Below are 13,729 nucleotides of genomic sequence, written 5' to 3' on the forward strand. Positions count from 1 at the left end.
CCATTCTCTCTGCCTGGAACTCTTCCTCTTGATCTCTGCCTGGCTTCTCCCTCAGTGCCTAAAATCTTTGTTCAAAGTCACCTCAGGGAGGCCTTTCCTGACTAAACTTCACTGACTTCATCTCTCTTGCCTTTTTCTAGATTACCCATAGACTTACCACCCAACACATTTTTTATATATATATATAATAAATATAATTTTTAAAAATATATATGGATATATAATTTAAAAATCTATATAGATACATAATTTTAAATATATATAGATATATAGTTTTTAAAAATATATATAGATATATAACTTTTTTTTTTTTTGAGACAGGATTTCCCTGTGTCGCCCAGGCTGGAGTCTGGTGGCGCGATCTCGGCTCACTGCAACCTCTGCCTCCCAGGTTCAAGTGATTCTCCTGCCTCAGCCTCCCGAGTAGCTGGGACTACAGGCATGTGCCACCACGCCCAGCTAATTTTTGTATTTTTAGTAGAGACGGGGTTTCACCATGTTGGCCAGGCTGGTCTTGAACTCCCGGCCTCAAGTGATCAACCTGCCTCAGCCTCCCACAGTGCTGGGATGACAGGCAGGAGCCACCGCTCCCGGCCACATTATATATATATCTTTATACCTATCTATCTGCTTATCACGTTTGTTTCTCCCATAGATGCTGGTCCCAAAAGTACAGGGATTTTTTTCTTCTGTTTTGTTCTTTTCTGTGTCCCCAAATGCCCGGAACAGAGCCTGACATGCATACAGCAGACACTCAATGTTTGTAGAATGAACAAAAGGGTGTGTGTGTGTGTGTGGTGTGTGTGTGCACGTGCCATGCCATTTGACCAGCTGACCTGGTCTCACCTTCACCCTGTCCCTTCACCACTCCCTCACCTGTTATGCCCTGGGTAAACCAGCAGGCTCAGGACTGGAGCCTATGGAAATAAATGTCAAGGGACTCAGAGGGAGAGGTGGGGGCTCTGGGAGGACCCTCTGAGCCTGGGCTGAGGGATACTAGTGAACTGGGGTGTGGTCCAAGCCATAGGCAACAGAACAGTGAAAATTAGATCAGAAAAAATCTGGGAAGAAGTATCCCCAGAGGCCAGCATGGATGAGGTGTTCTCCCTGAATGTGAATTGGACTGATGACGGGAGAGGCAATGTCTGGATGGAAGGCCTTATTATGGGGTGAAGGGAATTCCGGAGGGGCAGTGTGGATAGGGATGAGGTAGAGATCTGAGGTTTGTCATTTCATTATAATTTGGTCACTTTCTACTTTTGCAATGACAAGTTTGTGTGCGTGTGTGTCCCCTACAGGGAGACTCCCCCCACCCCACCCCCGACTCCAGGCCCGCCCTGGAAATGCCATTCTTGTGTGTAGCTGCTCAGAAGGTCATGTAGTAAGTTACTCCCACCTTCTCCGCCCCACCCTGAGTTGGGGAATTCTGTGCCACCCCAAATCTTCCCCTGGGGCCCCACTAGGCGGCTCTGCCCCTCCTGCCCCAACCTGTCAGATCCTGCATCCTGGGCCAGCCTGCCCCTTGGGCCCCACAGAGAAGAAAAGACCCTAGAGCCCCCAGGGCTGGGCCCCACGGGATGGTAGCTGGGTGTGGCTCCTAAGTCCCTCTCCCCAGTTCTACCAGGTACCAAGGTGAGAGCCAGCTGAGCTGATGAAATGGGGGACCCTGGAGGAATTCCGGGGTGCAAGGTGGCACAGAAGCGTCCAACCAGTCCCTCCAGTCCCTTGGAGGGCCTGGCCTGCTGCTGGGAACTCCCGCGCCCCCACCCCAGAGTTACTCAAAAGGGGAGGCTGCTCTGTCACCACCCAAGACGTGGATGAAGAATTTCATCCCTAGCCCCAAGGATGACATCTCAAAAATATTGGAGACTGAGTGGGAAACATCCCCCAAAGCAATGCCCACCCAGGTCTGGGAAGGGTCCTGCGGGTTCCAGACCCCCGCTGTGACACAACGGTGGTTGTGGGTGGTGGATAGGGGTCCATCGGCCTGGAGAGGGCAGATGGCAGCCGGACGTGCCCAAGGAGACTGGTGTGGTTGCAGAGGGCACCCTGCCCCTTGATCTCAGAGTTTTGTTCCTGGCCCCCCACCTGGGCACCGGGCCAGGCCCCCAGGCAGGGCCTCGTCCTGAGGAACAATGCAGCCGTGTTCCTCCCTGTGGAGGCTGGAGGATGGAGCGGGAAAGACAGGCACACCGGGAAAGAGGGAGGGATTCAGGGAGGGCCTTGCTCCCAGGGCTACTCTGGGAGCCCGGGGAGTTTCCCAGAGGTCCCAGTGTGTGGGGGAGGGTGCCGGGAAGCCTAGAGGGAGGGGACCCAGACCCAGGGGCCGCATGGCCTGGGACCAGAAAGTCTTTTCGATGGCAGCAGGAGAAGGTTAGGTAGGATAAGAGGAGGAACTTCCTAAGGCTGGAGAAGGCGCTGTGGAACTGCAGGAAGTGTGGGTTCCTGTTTGGCGGCATCCCAGGGCAATATCCAGACCTAGGCCCCCCTCCTCGGGTGGGGTCTGCAGCAGCCAGTGTGCCCTGGGTCTGGCACCGAGCCCACCCCCTAAAACCCCCCTCACCAATCTCCATTCCCAGGGGCTCAGGGCCTCCTGGGTTACCTCTTCCTGGGCAGGGGCAGGCCTTAGACCAACAGGGGTTCCAGAGGTGGGATGGGGGGTTAGACCCTTTGCTCCCACCCTAGCCCCGCAGACAGAGCCTTGGGCTTAAAACCCGGGACTGGGACCCAAGTTCAGGGGCCAGAGGGGGAAGTTGGGCTGGGTTTGGGGCCCCGGCTGATTTCGGGACAAGGAGGGAGAAAGTTGGCCTTGAGTTGGGGGACGGGACCGAGTTGGGGGACAGGACAGAGAAAGTGGGGGCGGGCCGGCTCCGGGGGCACATGACGGCGACGCCCGCCCCGCCCTGCGCCCGCCCCCTGCCCGGCCCGGGGAGGGGGGAGGAGACGAGAAGGTTTTAAAAGCGATTCGGCCCCGCGGCGGGCCGGCCAGTGAGTGGGGTGGAGCGCGGCCGGCGGCCGCCCCCGGATGGTCTCGGGCCCGCCGCCCGCCCGCCTGAGCCTCGGCCGGGCCGGCCCGGCCCGGGGCGGCGGCCGGAGCCCGGAGTGCGCGCCCGGCTCCCCTCCCCCCGCGGGTAAGTGGAAGTCGGGAGGGACCCGGGAGGGAGGCTGGGAGCGATCGGCGCCTCGGCGGCAGCGGCGCCGGCAACTTTTCCGCGCCTGGCTTGTGGGCGGAGTGGGGGTGCGCCCGGCGGGTCCCCAAGAGCCTTGAGAGAAGCGGAGGGCGCCGCCCCGCGCGCCTTGAGCGCCCCGCCGCCCGGGGTGGGTCGGGGATCGGGAACAGTGCGTCTGACCGCGGCGGCGGCGGTCGCGGAGTCCCGGGGCGCCCCCTACGGAGCGGGGGAAGGGCGGCCCGGCCTCTACTCCCTTCCCAGGGGCCCCCCCACCCCGACCCCCCAGGAGACGCATGGGAATGCGGTGGGGAGGGTGGGTCCCCGCGCGACTTGGGTAGGTCAAGGTGGACAGAGAGTTGGCAGAGTGGGAGGGCTTGTGTCCTGCTCGGACACGGGGCTTGGGTTGAGGGGCTTGGATATGCATATGCCTCCCCCACTCCTAGCCCCCGATCTGGCCTTTGGACGGGAAGAATGGGTTGGGGGGTCTCTCAGAGTTCTTTGGCTGGGGGCGGGGGTGGATACTGGTCCAAGTTCTTGACGTGTCACCCAGTGGGTAGAGGGAAGGTCTCTTGTTGGGCAGGGGCTGGTGGGAGCTGGGGGGACGTCTCCTTTCCTTTCTGCTGATCCAGGAGAAAAGCCCTCATTCAAGGTTGCATAGGAAGGGAAGCCAGGTTGGGGACCAGCCCTGTGCAGCTCGGGGTCCCCGTGCCTTTTGGCTGCAGGAGGAGGTTAAAAGGGCCTAGACTGAACCCCGACCCCTCTGTCTTAGCCCCAGACCGTTCTCTGATTTTAGCACTAGATTTGGCAGCCCCTAAAGCCCTCAGCCCTAACTGACCTTCCTGCTCTGCCCAGCTCAGCCCAGCCAGGCCCCAGACCCAGGGTCTTCTTGAATGTTTTGGCTGTGCAACTGGCTCCTTGTCACCTGCCCCTTTCCCAACACTCCCCAGCTGGCAGCCCGTGACTCCTGGTCTTTGAGGGTGAGGCTGGGGGCTGTGGGACCCCTGGCATAAGGGGTGTCCTCTGGCAGTCCTGCCCCAGCCGGAGGGCTGTACCCAACAGGTGCCCAGGCTTAGAGGCGAAGTGATGTTGGACACACCCTGTCCGCTCGCCCACATGCCCTGCCCGGGCCAGCCTGGGTACATGTGTTCACATGCCGATGTCCTGGGAAGGCACAGGCCCTGGGGCTGGTGCTAGCTTTGTTCTCTGATCCCGTGAGGCACCCATGGCCCTCTGCCCTTGCAGCACGTCCTCTGGGAGCTCCTTCAAGACCCCAACAGGCAGGCCTTGCCTGTGGACCTAGAGGGGGCCCTAAAATAGGTGCCGGCCTGGCCTGGGGCTGGCACGCGGAGCACATGCGTGACAGGGCGTGTCCAGAGGGTCGGGCCTGTCTGTGCTGGCCTGGCCACTGAGCCTCCGCCGACCCTTGCTTGCTGGAGAAAGACAGCAGAGGCGGATGCTTTAGGAGGGACCCCTGTGTCGTGCCCACCCTCTAACAATGCAAGTGGACACCAGATGTTCCATGCAGACCGCAGCTGCGGGGCAGGCCCCCATCCATCGGCAATCCCAGGATAATTGGTCTGGTGGGTACACCGGGGTGACCCGCTCACCCTGATCTAGGTGGTGCTCTGATACCTCTTAAGGCATTTTTTGGAGTTTGCCCTTCACTGTGGAAAGCTGGGTGGGGGATTCTGTCCTCCATGAATAACGGCGCCAGGAACCTTGGGCGATCTTGGGAAAACTCCTTCCTGTCCCTCTGTTTTCCATGTTGGATGTGTTTTAGGCCACAGTCAGGCCTGGCTTTTTTTTTTAAGACTTATTCCGTGACCTTAAGTCCCAATCTGAATCTCTGAGCCTTAGTTATTCTAGCTGTAAATGGAAAGCATTCAGAAATGGGATGGAGAGAAGTGTACACTTCCCCCCTGGCCGCCTTCTTCCCTCCTAGTGTCCTGGGTGGACACAGAGGTGTGTCTGGGGAAGGTGTGTCTTTTAGGGCCGGACGCCTGGGAAGGATGTTGAGCGGAGGGTAGTGGGTGTGGGTGAGAATCCTTGGGCAGAGAAGGGCGCCGCCATGCTGGGCATGGCTGAGTCACGCTCCAGCGGCGCCTTGCCCCAGGGTTGCTGGAGCTGGCGCCACCCTGGGTGTGGTCACTGAGCTGTGGCCCTGGGCAGAGCAGGGCTGGGTGGTCTAGGATGTGGGGACTCGGTGCCTGGGGAACTGACTTCGAAGATGCCAAGTCCCCGGGCCTCCCGCCTGGCCTAGATTCTGGGGTCGCCCTCCAGGACCGTGGTGGCCCACACCCTGAGAATGCCTTGGGGAGCCTAGGGGCCCGGAGCCTTGGGCCTGGGAATTGGTGCGTTGAGGGAGGTGGATGGGGCCTAGACGCCAGTGACTGCATTCAAGGCCAGTGGACCCCCAAAGCCAGGCCCTCGCTGCAAAATGTACCTATGTGAGGAGAAGGCAGAGGTAGACCTGATGACGGGGTGTACTGTTCTACTAAGGGTTTCCAACATGAAGACGAGGGGCCCCTGGGAATTCTGTGATTGGTTTGGGAAAGATTAAAGTCTAAGGGGGGGTTAGAGTGGACTGGCCGGACGCAATGGGGGCTGGGATGTCACTTTCATGGTTCCCCTATTTATAACAAGTGATTCAACCCTCACTTACTCACCCCTTCCTGAGCCTCCCCCCACCCCAGCCCTGGGTGGGCAGTGGGGCCCACCCACTTGTCAGTGCCCTGACTTTCCCCACCCAGTGCCAGCCTCTGAGGGCTGCCCACTGGGGCGGTTGTTATTGTCGCAGCACTGGGATTGGGGCAGAGGGGCGGGGGGCTGGTGGTCAGGCGGCGCTTGGCCGGGCGGCCCAGGTTGGCGGCTGGCTCGAGGCCCAGCCCACGGAGCTTCTGCTGAGAGTCTGGGCCCATTAGGCAAAGCGTTAGTGACAGGCTGGGAGGGCGGGTGGCGCGGCGGGCAGGGCGGGGCCTGCAGCCCTTGGTATTTTCCGATCCCAGCTGCTCTGTGAGGGTGGAAAGTATTTGGGGACCAGGCTTGGGGGCGGAGGTGGTGGTGGCGCCCCCGGCGGAAGCTGCCCCTGATTCATTCTTGGAGCATGGGGTTGGGGGGGTAGCGGTGCACATCCATACCCGTGTGTGTCTGGTCCATGCACACGCTGTCTGGAGGGGGTATTCAGGCATACCCACATGCATTGGCTGGCTGGAGTGTCCTGGTGCAGCCTGGGGCCTGCTTTGCTCCCCAGCCCAGGGGCCCGCCCTCTCCCTCATGCCTACAGCTGCCAGGAGCTTGGTCCCCCTCTGGACACCATCTCCCAAGAGCCTGAGAAGCGCACCGTGATTGGTAAAGGGAACCCTGGCTCCTGGGCACCTGCATGGCAGCGCCCCTTCCACTCAAGACCCAGACCTTTTGTGCCTGCGAGGATGGGGAGTGGCCTTGGCCCTGGCCCTGGGCTCTGTGCAGGGGAAACCCCACAGGAAATGAGCCTGGCCAAATGGCCGCCCTTCCCGTTCTCGTCCCTGGGACACGAATGTGCTGTCTCACTTCCGGAGGCGGCCCAGGGAGGCTGGCTGCCCTGCGGGGCCTCGCCTGCTCCCAGTTGGCGCCTCCAGACCCTAAGGGGACAGGGCTGGGCTGGGGCCTGATGGTAAAGAGTGACTGGTATGTGTGTATGTGCGTATAGGGAGGGGACAAAACAGGACATCCCTCGCCGCCTGTCTCGAAGTGGTGAGCGCCACCAGATCGGGCGGACACTGGGGTCCTCCGTGGTGTGAGAAGTCCATGTTTCCGTTATCCTTTGCCTGGCAAAGACAGCAGCAGTTCTGTCGTGATCATGTTTATCACTCCTGGGGTCCTCACCATGACTTACGAAGTCCATACTTATTATCCCTGTTTTGCAGATGGGGAAACTGAGGCCCAGAGAGGTTGAGTGACTTGCCCAGAGTCACTCAGCTCGGAAGCTGCAGAGCTGGGGTTTTCAAATCTGGGCAGACTTGGGCTCCAAAACTGGAGTCTGCTAGCCAGGTGTTGGGCTCTTATCAAAAGAGGCTCCACTTACTAAAGACTTAGGGTTGGCTTCGTGCATTTGTGACTCGGGCAGTCTCACAGCACCTCTGCTTGGAGGGACCTGGAGGTTAGTTTAATATTGCACTACCGAGGTCATGAAATTTTTTTTTTATTATTTTTTTGTGTCGTCGTGTTGCCCAGGCTGGTCTCGAACTCCTGGCCCCAAGCAATCTTCCTGTCTTGGCCTCCTGAAGTGCCGGGATGACCCACTGCGCTCAGCCTGAAATCATTTTCTTTTTTTCTTTTTTTTTAAAAAAACTTGTTCTTGTTTATTTTAGAGATAGGGTCTTGCCGGCGCGGTGGCTCAAGCCTGTAATCCCAGCACTTTGGAGGCCGAGACGGGCGGATCACGAGGTCGGAGATCGAGACCATCCTGGCTAATATGTGAAACCCCGTCTCTACTAAAAAATACAAAAAAACTAGCCGGGCGACGAGGCGGGCGCCTGTAGTCCCAGCTACTCGGGAGGCTGAGACAGGAGAATGGCGTGAACCTGGGAGGCGGAGCTTGCAGTGAGCTGAGAGCCGGCCACTGCACTCCAGCCTGGGTGGCAGAGCAAGACTCCGTCTCAAAAAAAAAAAAAAAAAAAAAAAAAAAAAAGAGATAGGGTCTTGCTCTGTCACTTAGGCTGGAGCTCAGTGGCATGATCATAGATCACGGCAGCCCCAAACTCCTGGGCTCAAGCAATCCTCCCACCTCAGCCGCCTGAGTCGCTGGGGCTACAGGTGTGTGCCACCATTCCTGGCTGATATTTTAATAAACTTTTTGTGGGACAAACACTGTGGGTCATGCCTGTAATCCCAGCACTTTGGGAGGCTGAGGCAGGCGGATTGCTTGAGCCCAGGAGTTGGAGACCAGTCTGGGCAACATGGCGAAACCCCATCTCTACAAAAAAAAAAAAAAAACACCAAACATTAGAGCCGGGCGCGGTCGGTGGCTCGCTCCTGTAATCCCAGCACTTTGGAAAGCCGAGGCGGGCGGATCACCTGAGGTCAAGAGGTCGAGACCAGCCTGGCCAACATGGTGAAACCCTGTCTCTACTAAAAATCCAAAAATTAGCTGGGCTTGGTGGCGGGCGCCTGTAATCCCAGTTACTTGGGAGGCTGAAGCAGGAGAGTCGCTTGAACCCGGGAGGTAGAGGTTGCAGTGAGCTGAGATTGCCCCATTGCACTCCAGCCTGGGCAACAGGGCGAGATTCTGTCTCAAAAAAAAAAAAAAGAAAGAAAGAAAGAAAGAAAGAAAAAATTAGCCAGGCATGGTGGTGCATAGCTGTAGTCCCAGCTACCCCAGAAGCTGAGGTGGGAGGATCATTTGAACCTGGGAGGCTGAGGCTGCAGTGAGCTGTGATTGTGCCCTTGCACTCTAGCTGTGGTGACAGAGTGAGACCCTGTCTCAAAAAAGAAAAAAAAAAAATTTTTTTGTAGAGATGGGGTCTTGTTGTATTGCCCAGGCTGGTCTTGAACTCCTGGCCTCAGGTGACTCTCCTGCCTCGGCCTCCCAAAGTGCTGGGATTATAGGCGTGAGCCACCATGCCTGGCCTGAAATTCTTAGTTTTCAAACTAGAGGGCCATGTGTTCATTTTGCACCAGGCCCTGAAAATTCTGTATCTCACCCTGGTGCTGGGCACTTACTGAGTGACATACACACTCGGTGACATCTCACTGGGCTGTGCAAAAGAGGCTCTTGGCTCCATTTTACAGATGGAGAAACTGAGGCTTGGAGGGTCTCTGGGAAACTGTGGAGCAAGGATTTGAACTTTGGGCTGTTAGGGTGGAGAGACCTGTATCTTGGAGCTTGGATCCTGTGCTCTGTGGGGCAGGGGATGCGTGTCTAGGAGAAGACGGGGGTGCTTTGCTGCTGGCATCCGCCCTGGTGGGTGTGGGCTAAGCCCTGACCACTGAGGAGACCGGGCCACGGGGGGGAGGCCCTGGCGGTTTCCTTCTGCCCTCCAGGCTTCTAGGAAGTGGCGCCAGCTGGGGTGAGATCACTTCCTCACCCGCCTGCCTGCGCCCCCTCGGCTTCCTTTCGCCATGGCCCCATTTGGCCTGCCCAGGGCTCAATGAGGCGGGGGAGCTTGGCCATGCAAGTTGCTGTAGCTTCCTCGTCCTGCCTGGGCCCTCTAGGTATCTCTGTCTCTCCAGTGCTGGGGCTGGAACGGAGGGCACAGCTAGGCTCCAGCTCCCTGTGTGGTGGCTCCTGCATATGAGAAAAGGGCTTCCCTGTGATCGAAGGAAGCGTCTGGGGACCTGGAGGGGAGGTGTCCCCAAATCTCATTACCTCCTTTGCTCTCTCTCTCTCCCCTCCAGGTGCCAGCCTCTGGCCCCGCCCGGTGTCCCCCTCACCCCTGTGCCACGGCCGGCTGGGGTTCCTGGGGATGGGATTTGCTTCCTGTCACAAATCACATTGCCAGGGATTTCCAACCGACCCTGAGCTCTGCCACCGAGGATGCCGCCCGGGGACGGGGTGGCAGAGGCCCCGAAGCCTGTGCCTGGCCTGAGGAGCAGGGCTTAGCTGCTTGTGAGCAGGGTCCACACCAAGTCATGTTCACAGTGGCTAAGTTCCGCCCCCCAGGCCCTCACCTCCTCCGGCCTTGCCGCCTGTCCCCTGCTGCCGCCTGTCTGTCTGCCATCCTGCTGCCTGGCCCCCCTGGGCTCTGCCTCCCGTGCCTACTGAGCTGAAACACAGTTGGTTTGTGCACACTGGCTCAGTTCAGCAGGAACAGGGGTCAAGCCCCCTTGGAGCCTGCAGCCCGTGGGCTGATGCTTGGAGCAGAGATGAGGGCTCAGAATCAGACCTATGTCTGGAGGAGGGATGTGGTGGGTGGGTCTGGCTGGGCCGAAATGTCTGCTGCAGGCCCTGATCCCCAACTCTGCAACTGGGGACCCCTCCATGGCCACAGCTCAGGCTGGGCTGTGGTGCCAGCATGGACAGGTGGGTGAGTGGGTGGCCCTTCCATTAAAAGGGAAGCCAGCTGTGTCCTCTCCCAGGAGGCTTGGCCCCTCCTCTCCCAAGCCTGGCAGGGGCACTGGCCTGGCCCACACCTTCCTAGCAGCCAGTTACCCAAGAGGAAGCTGCCTTGGGCCTCGAGACCGTTAAATGCCAACTCCTGGCTTCCGGTATCAGGCTGGGCTGACCAGACCTGGCCCTTTCTTGCTGGGCCCTGCAGTTTTCTAACTTGCGGGGAGGAGCAGTGACACCCACCCCACATGTAGGGCATGGAACAAGGTCCATGTGGACCCAGAAGGGACACAAAAGCAGGTCTGCTTAGTCCTGGGGCGCTGGGAACTAAGCTGGGAATAGCTGATCCTCCCTGCCTTGAGGGGGTTCTCAGGGCAGGGAAGAGTTAGGACTCTGTTGTTTTTGTTTTGTTTTTTTTGGGGGGGAGACAAAGTCTCGCTCTGTCTGCCAGGCTGGAGTGCAGTGGCACGTCTCAGCTCACTGCAACCTCTGCCTCCTGGGTTCCAGCGATTCTCCTGCCTCAGCCTCCTGAGTAGCTGGGATTACAGGTGCCTGCCGCCATGCCTGGCTAATTTTTGTATTTTTAGTAGAGACGGAGTTTCACCATGTTGGCCAGGCTGGTCTCGAACTCCTGACCTCAGGTGATCTGCCCGCCTCAGCCTCCCAAACTGTTGGGATTACAGGCGTGAGCCACTGCACCCGGCCAATTTTTTTTATGTTTTGTAGAGGCAGGATTTTGCCGTGTTACCCAGGCTGGTCTTGAACTCCTGACCTCAACCAATCCTCTCGTCTTAGCCTCCCAAAGTGCTGGTATTACAGGGGTGAGCCACCGTGCCCGGCCTTTTTTTGTTTGTTTCTGAGAAGGAGTCTCACTCTGTTGCTCAGGCTTGAAGTACAGTGGTGTGATCTTGCCTCACTGCAACCTCCGCCTCCTGGGTTCAAGCGATTCTCCTGCCTCAGCCTCACGAGTAGCTGGGCTTACAGGTAGGTGCCCACCACTATGCCCGGCTAATCTTTGTATTTTTAGTAGAGACGGGGTTTCACCATCTTGGCCAGGCTGGTGTGATCATGGCTCACTGCAACCTTGAATGCCAGGGCACAAGTGATCCTCCTGCCTTAGCCTCCCCAGTAGCTGGGAGTACAGGTAATGCGCCACTGCACCTGGCTAATTTTTTAAAATTTTTTGTAGAGATGCGGGGGGACGGGTCTCACTATGTTGCCCAGGCTGTTCTGGAACTCCTGGCCACAAGCCATTCTCCCACCTTCGCCTCCCAACGCGCCGGAATTACAGGTGTGAGCCACCGTGCCTGGCCTCTCTCCATTACCTTGAAATCAGATGGGAGGAGGCTTTTTTCTGGGTGGGACTGAGGACGCACAATGAAGTCCCTCAGGTCATCGGGACTAGGCCATTGCCCTTTTCCCCACCCTGGGTAGGCGTGGACAGAAGCTTGCTTGGGATAGGATGGAGAGGAGAGATTGTGCTCTGTGTTATGTCTGTTGTTCAAGTAAATAAAAGTTGCCCTGACTTCATTCCTGAAGATCTGGTCTGTGATTCACTCCTGCCTCCCATCGCTGGAGTTTCAGCTTTTGATTGGCCTGAATTTACTGTCCTGGCATTCTGGGCTCCTGCCTGCCCATCCCTACCCCACTTGCTCTGAGGACAGCAGCAGGGTGCCCCGTGCTTGGAAAGGTGACCTTGGGGGGGTCCTGGATTGTGGGGTGACCATGAGGGAAACCCTGGACTGGAGAGATTTTCACATCACTGATCAAGGGAGCACGGAAGCTGATCTGAAGTGGTGGTGGTGGGGTGACCCTGAGGGAAACGCTGAGCCTGAGGGGTGACATGTGGCGATAACTAGGATTTGAGGGTCTTGAGCTAGTGACATTTGGGGGCAACTTGGACCTACGGGATTACTCGGGCCTCAGGGGAAGATCTGGGGTGCCTGGTATCTGAGAATGCTGGGGGGGAACTTGGGTTTGAGGGATGTGACATGAAGGAAACCCAGTTCTTAAGGGGGACATTTGGATGTGGCTGGGACCTGCGTGATGCCCTAGGTACATGGGAACATTCGTGGGTGAGTGACACCTGAGGGGCACAGTAAAGAGTCCTCCAGGTCCGAAGGCGGCAGGGACCACAAGGGGGTGCACTCCGGGATCTCCACCCACCTCCATCGTCCCCGACCTTCAGGCGGCGTCACGGAGCGCGCGGGGCAGTCCCGGGTCCGCCCGCACATACCTGCGGGATTACGCGCGGCGGGGCAGGAGGTGGGGCCGTCTCCGATTGGCCCACTCGAGCGGAGGGGCGGTGCCAAAAGCCAATCCCCGTGCCCAGCGTCGCCAAAGTTCCGCCCCCGACTGTGGGCTCCGCCTTCTAGCGGCTGGCCCCGCCACTCCGGGAAGCCTCTGTCCTCTCCTGCCCCGGCTCTGACAGTGATCCAGACACGGTACCTCCATTCGTCCAAAAGGGAGGAAGGGCCCGAGGAAACTGCTTCTCGGGGAGCCAGGGACTTTACACAACCACGGGCTTTCTCGCCGTTCCTTGGATCCCTCACTCTATTTGGCGATTGGGAGCCTCTTCAGTGGCGCAAGATCCCAGACACGCCCTGGCCACGTCCCCTGGCGAGCATCCACGCGCCGGCCACGCCCACTCCGTTTTTCTTCTCTTGGCCAGCGCCCCGCCCACCGAGGTCGAGTCTAAATTCGGAGTTCCCGCTTTTGATCGGGGTGTCTTCCACATCCAGCTGCACCCAACACTTGCCACAGCCTCCCATGCTCAGCAATTTGGAGACAAGGACCCCCAATATTGGTGTCTGGAGCCAGGGCGCTCCCCACCCCCATCTTGACCCTTCCCAGGGGCTCAAGGGCCCAGCAGCCAGGGGTGGGAAGGGGTCAGTGGCTGCAACCAGGTCCTAAATCAAACGTCCTAGCTGGTGCCCCTCCTTTTTTTTTTTTTGAGACGGAGTCTCGCTCTGTCGCCCAGGCTGAAGTGCAGGGGCGCGATATCGGCTCACTGCAAGCTCCGCCTCCCGGAATCACGCCATTCTCCTGCCTCAGCCTCCCGAGTAGCTGGGACTACGGGCGCCCGCCACCTCGCCCGGCTAATTTTTTTTGGTATTTTTAGTAGAGACGGGGTTTCACCGTGTTAGCCAGGATGGTCTCCATCTCCTGACCTCGTGATCCGCCCGCCTTGGCCTCCCAAAGTGCTGGGATTACAGGCGTAAGCCACCACACCCAGCCGCTGGGTGCCTTTTCTTTCCACTTTGCAACCTCAGTTTTCTCATCTGTAAAATGGAAAAGATAATCCTACTAACTCATAGGGCTGTGGTGACAATTAAATGACAGCGGTAACACATTCCGCCCTGTGCTCCCTCATGGTGAGCTGTCCATCCCTGTTTTGAAATATTTACATAAGGCCGGGCACAGTGGCTCACGCCTGTAATCCCAGCACTTTGGGAGGCTGAGGAGGGCAGATCACCAGAGGTCAGGTGTTTGAGACCAGCCTGGCCAATATGGCGAAACCCCGTCTCTACTA

General features: G+C 58.4%; 1 long non-coding RNA gene across 1 annotated transcript; it reads left to right on the forward strand.

The window, feature by feature from the left end:
* Positions 1-2,864: 2,864 nt before the first annotated feature.
* On the forward strand, positions 2,865-11,735 carry LOC117074450. Its single transcript, XR_004433588.1, has 2 exons — positions 2,865-3,131; positions 9,546-11,735. It is a non-coding gene; the product is annotated as an uncharacterized LOC117074450 (long non-coding RNA).
* The last annotated feature ends 1,994 nt before the right edge of the window (positions 11,736-13,729 follow it).

This window comes from Trachypithecus francoisi, unplaced genomic scaffold (genome assembly GCF_009764315.1).
Source record: "Trachypithecus francoisi isolate TF-2019V2 unplaced genomic scaffold, Tfra_2.0 Lachesis_group5, whole genome shotgun sequence".
In the NCBI taxonomy this organism is placed as follows: domain Eukaryota; kingdom Metazoa; phylum Chordata; class Mammalia; order Primates; family Cercopithecidae; genus Trachypithecus; species Trachypithecus francoisi.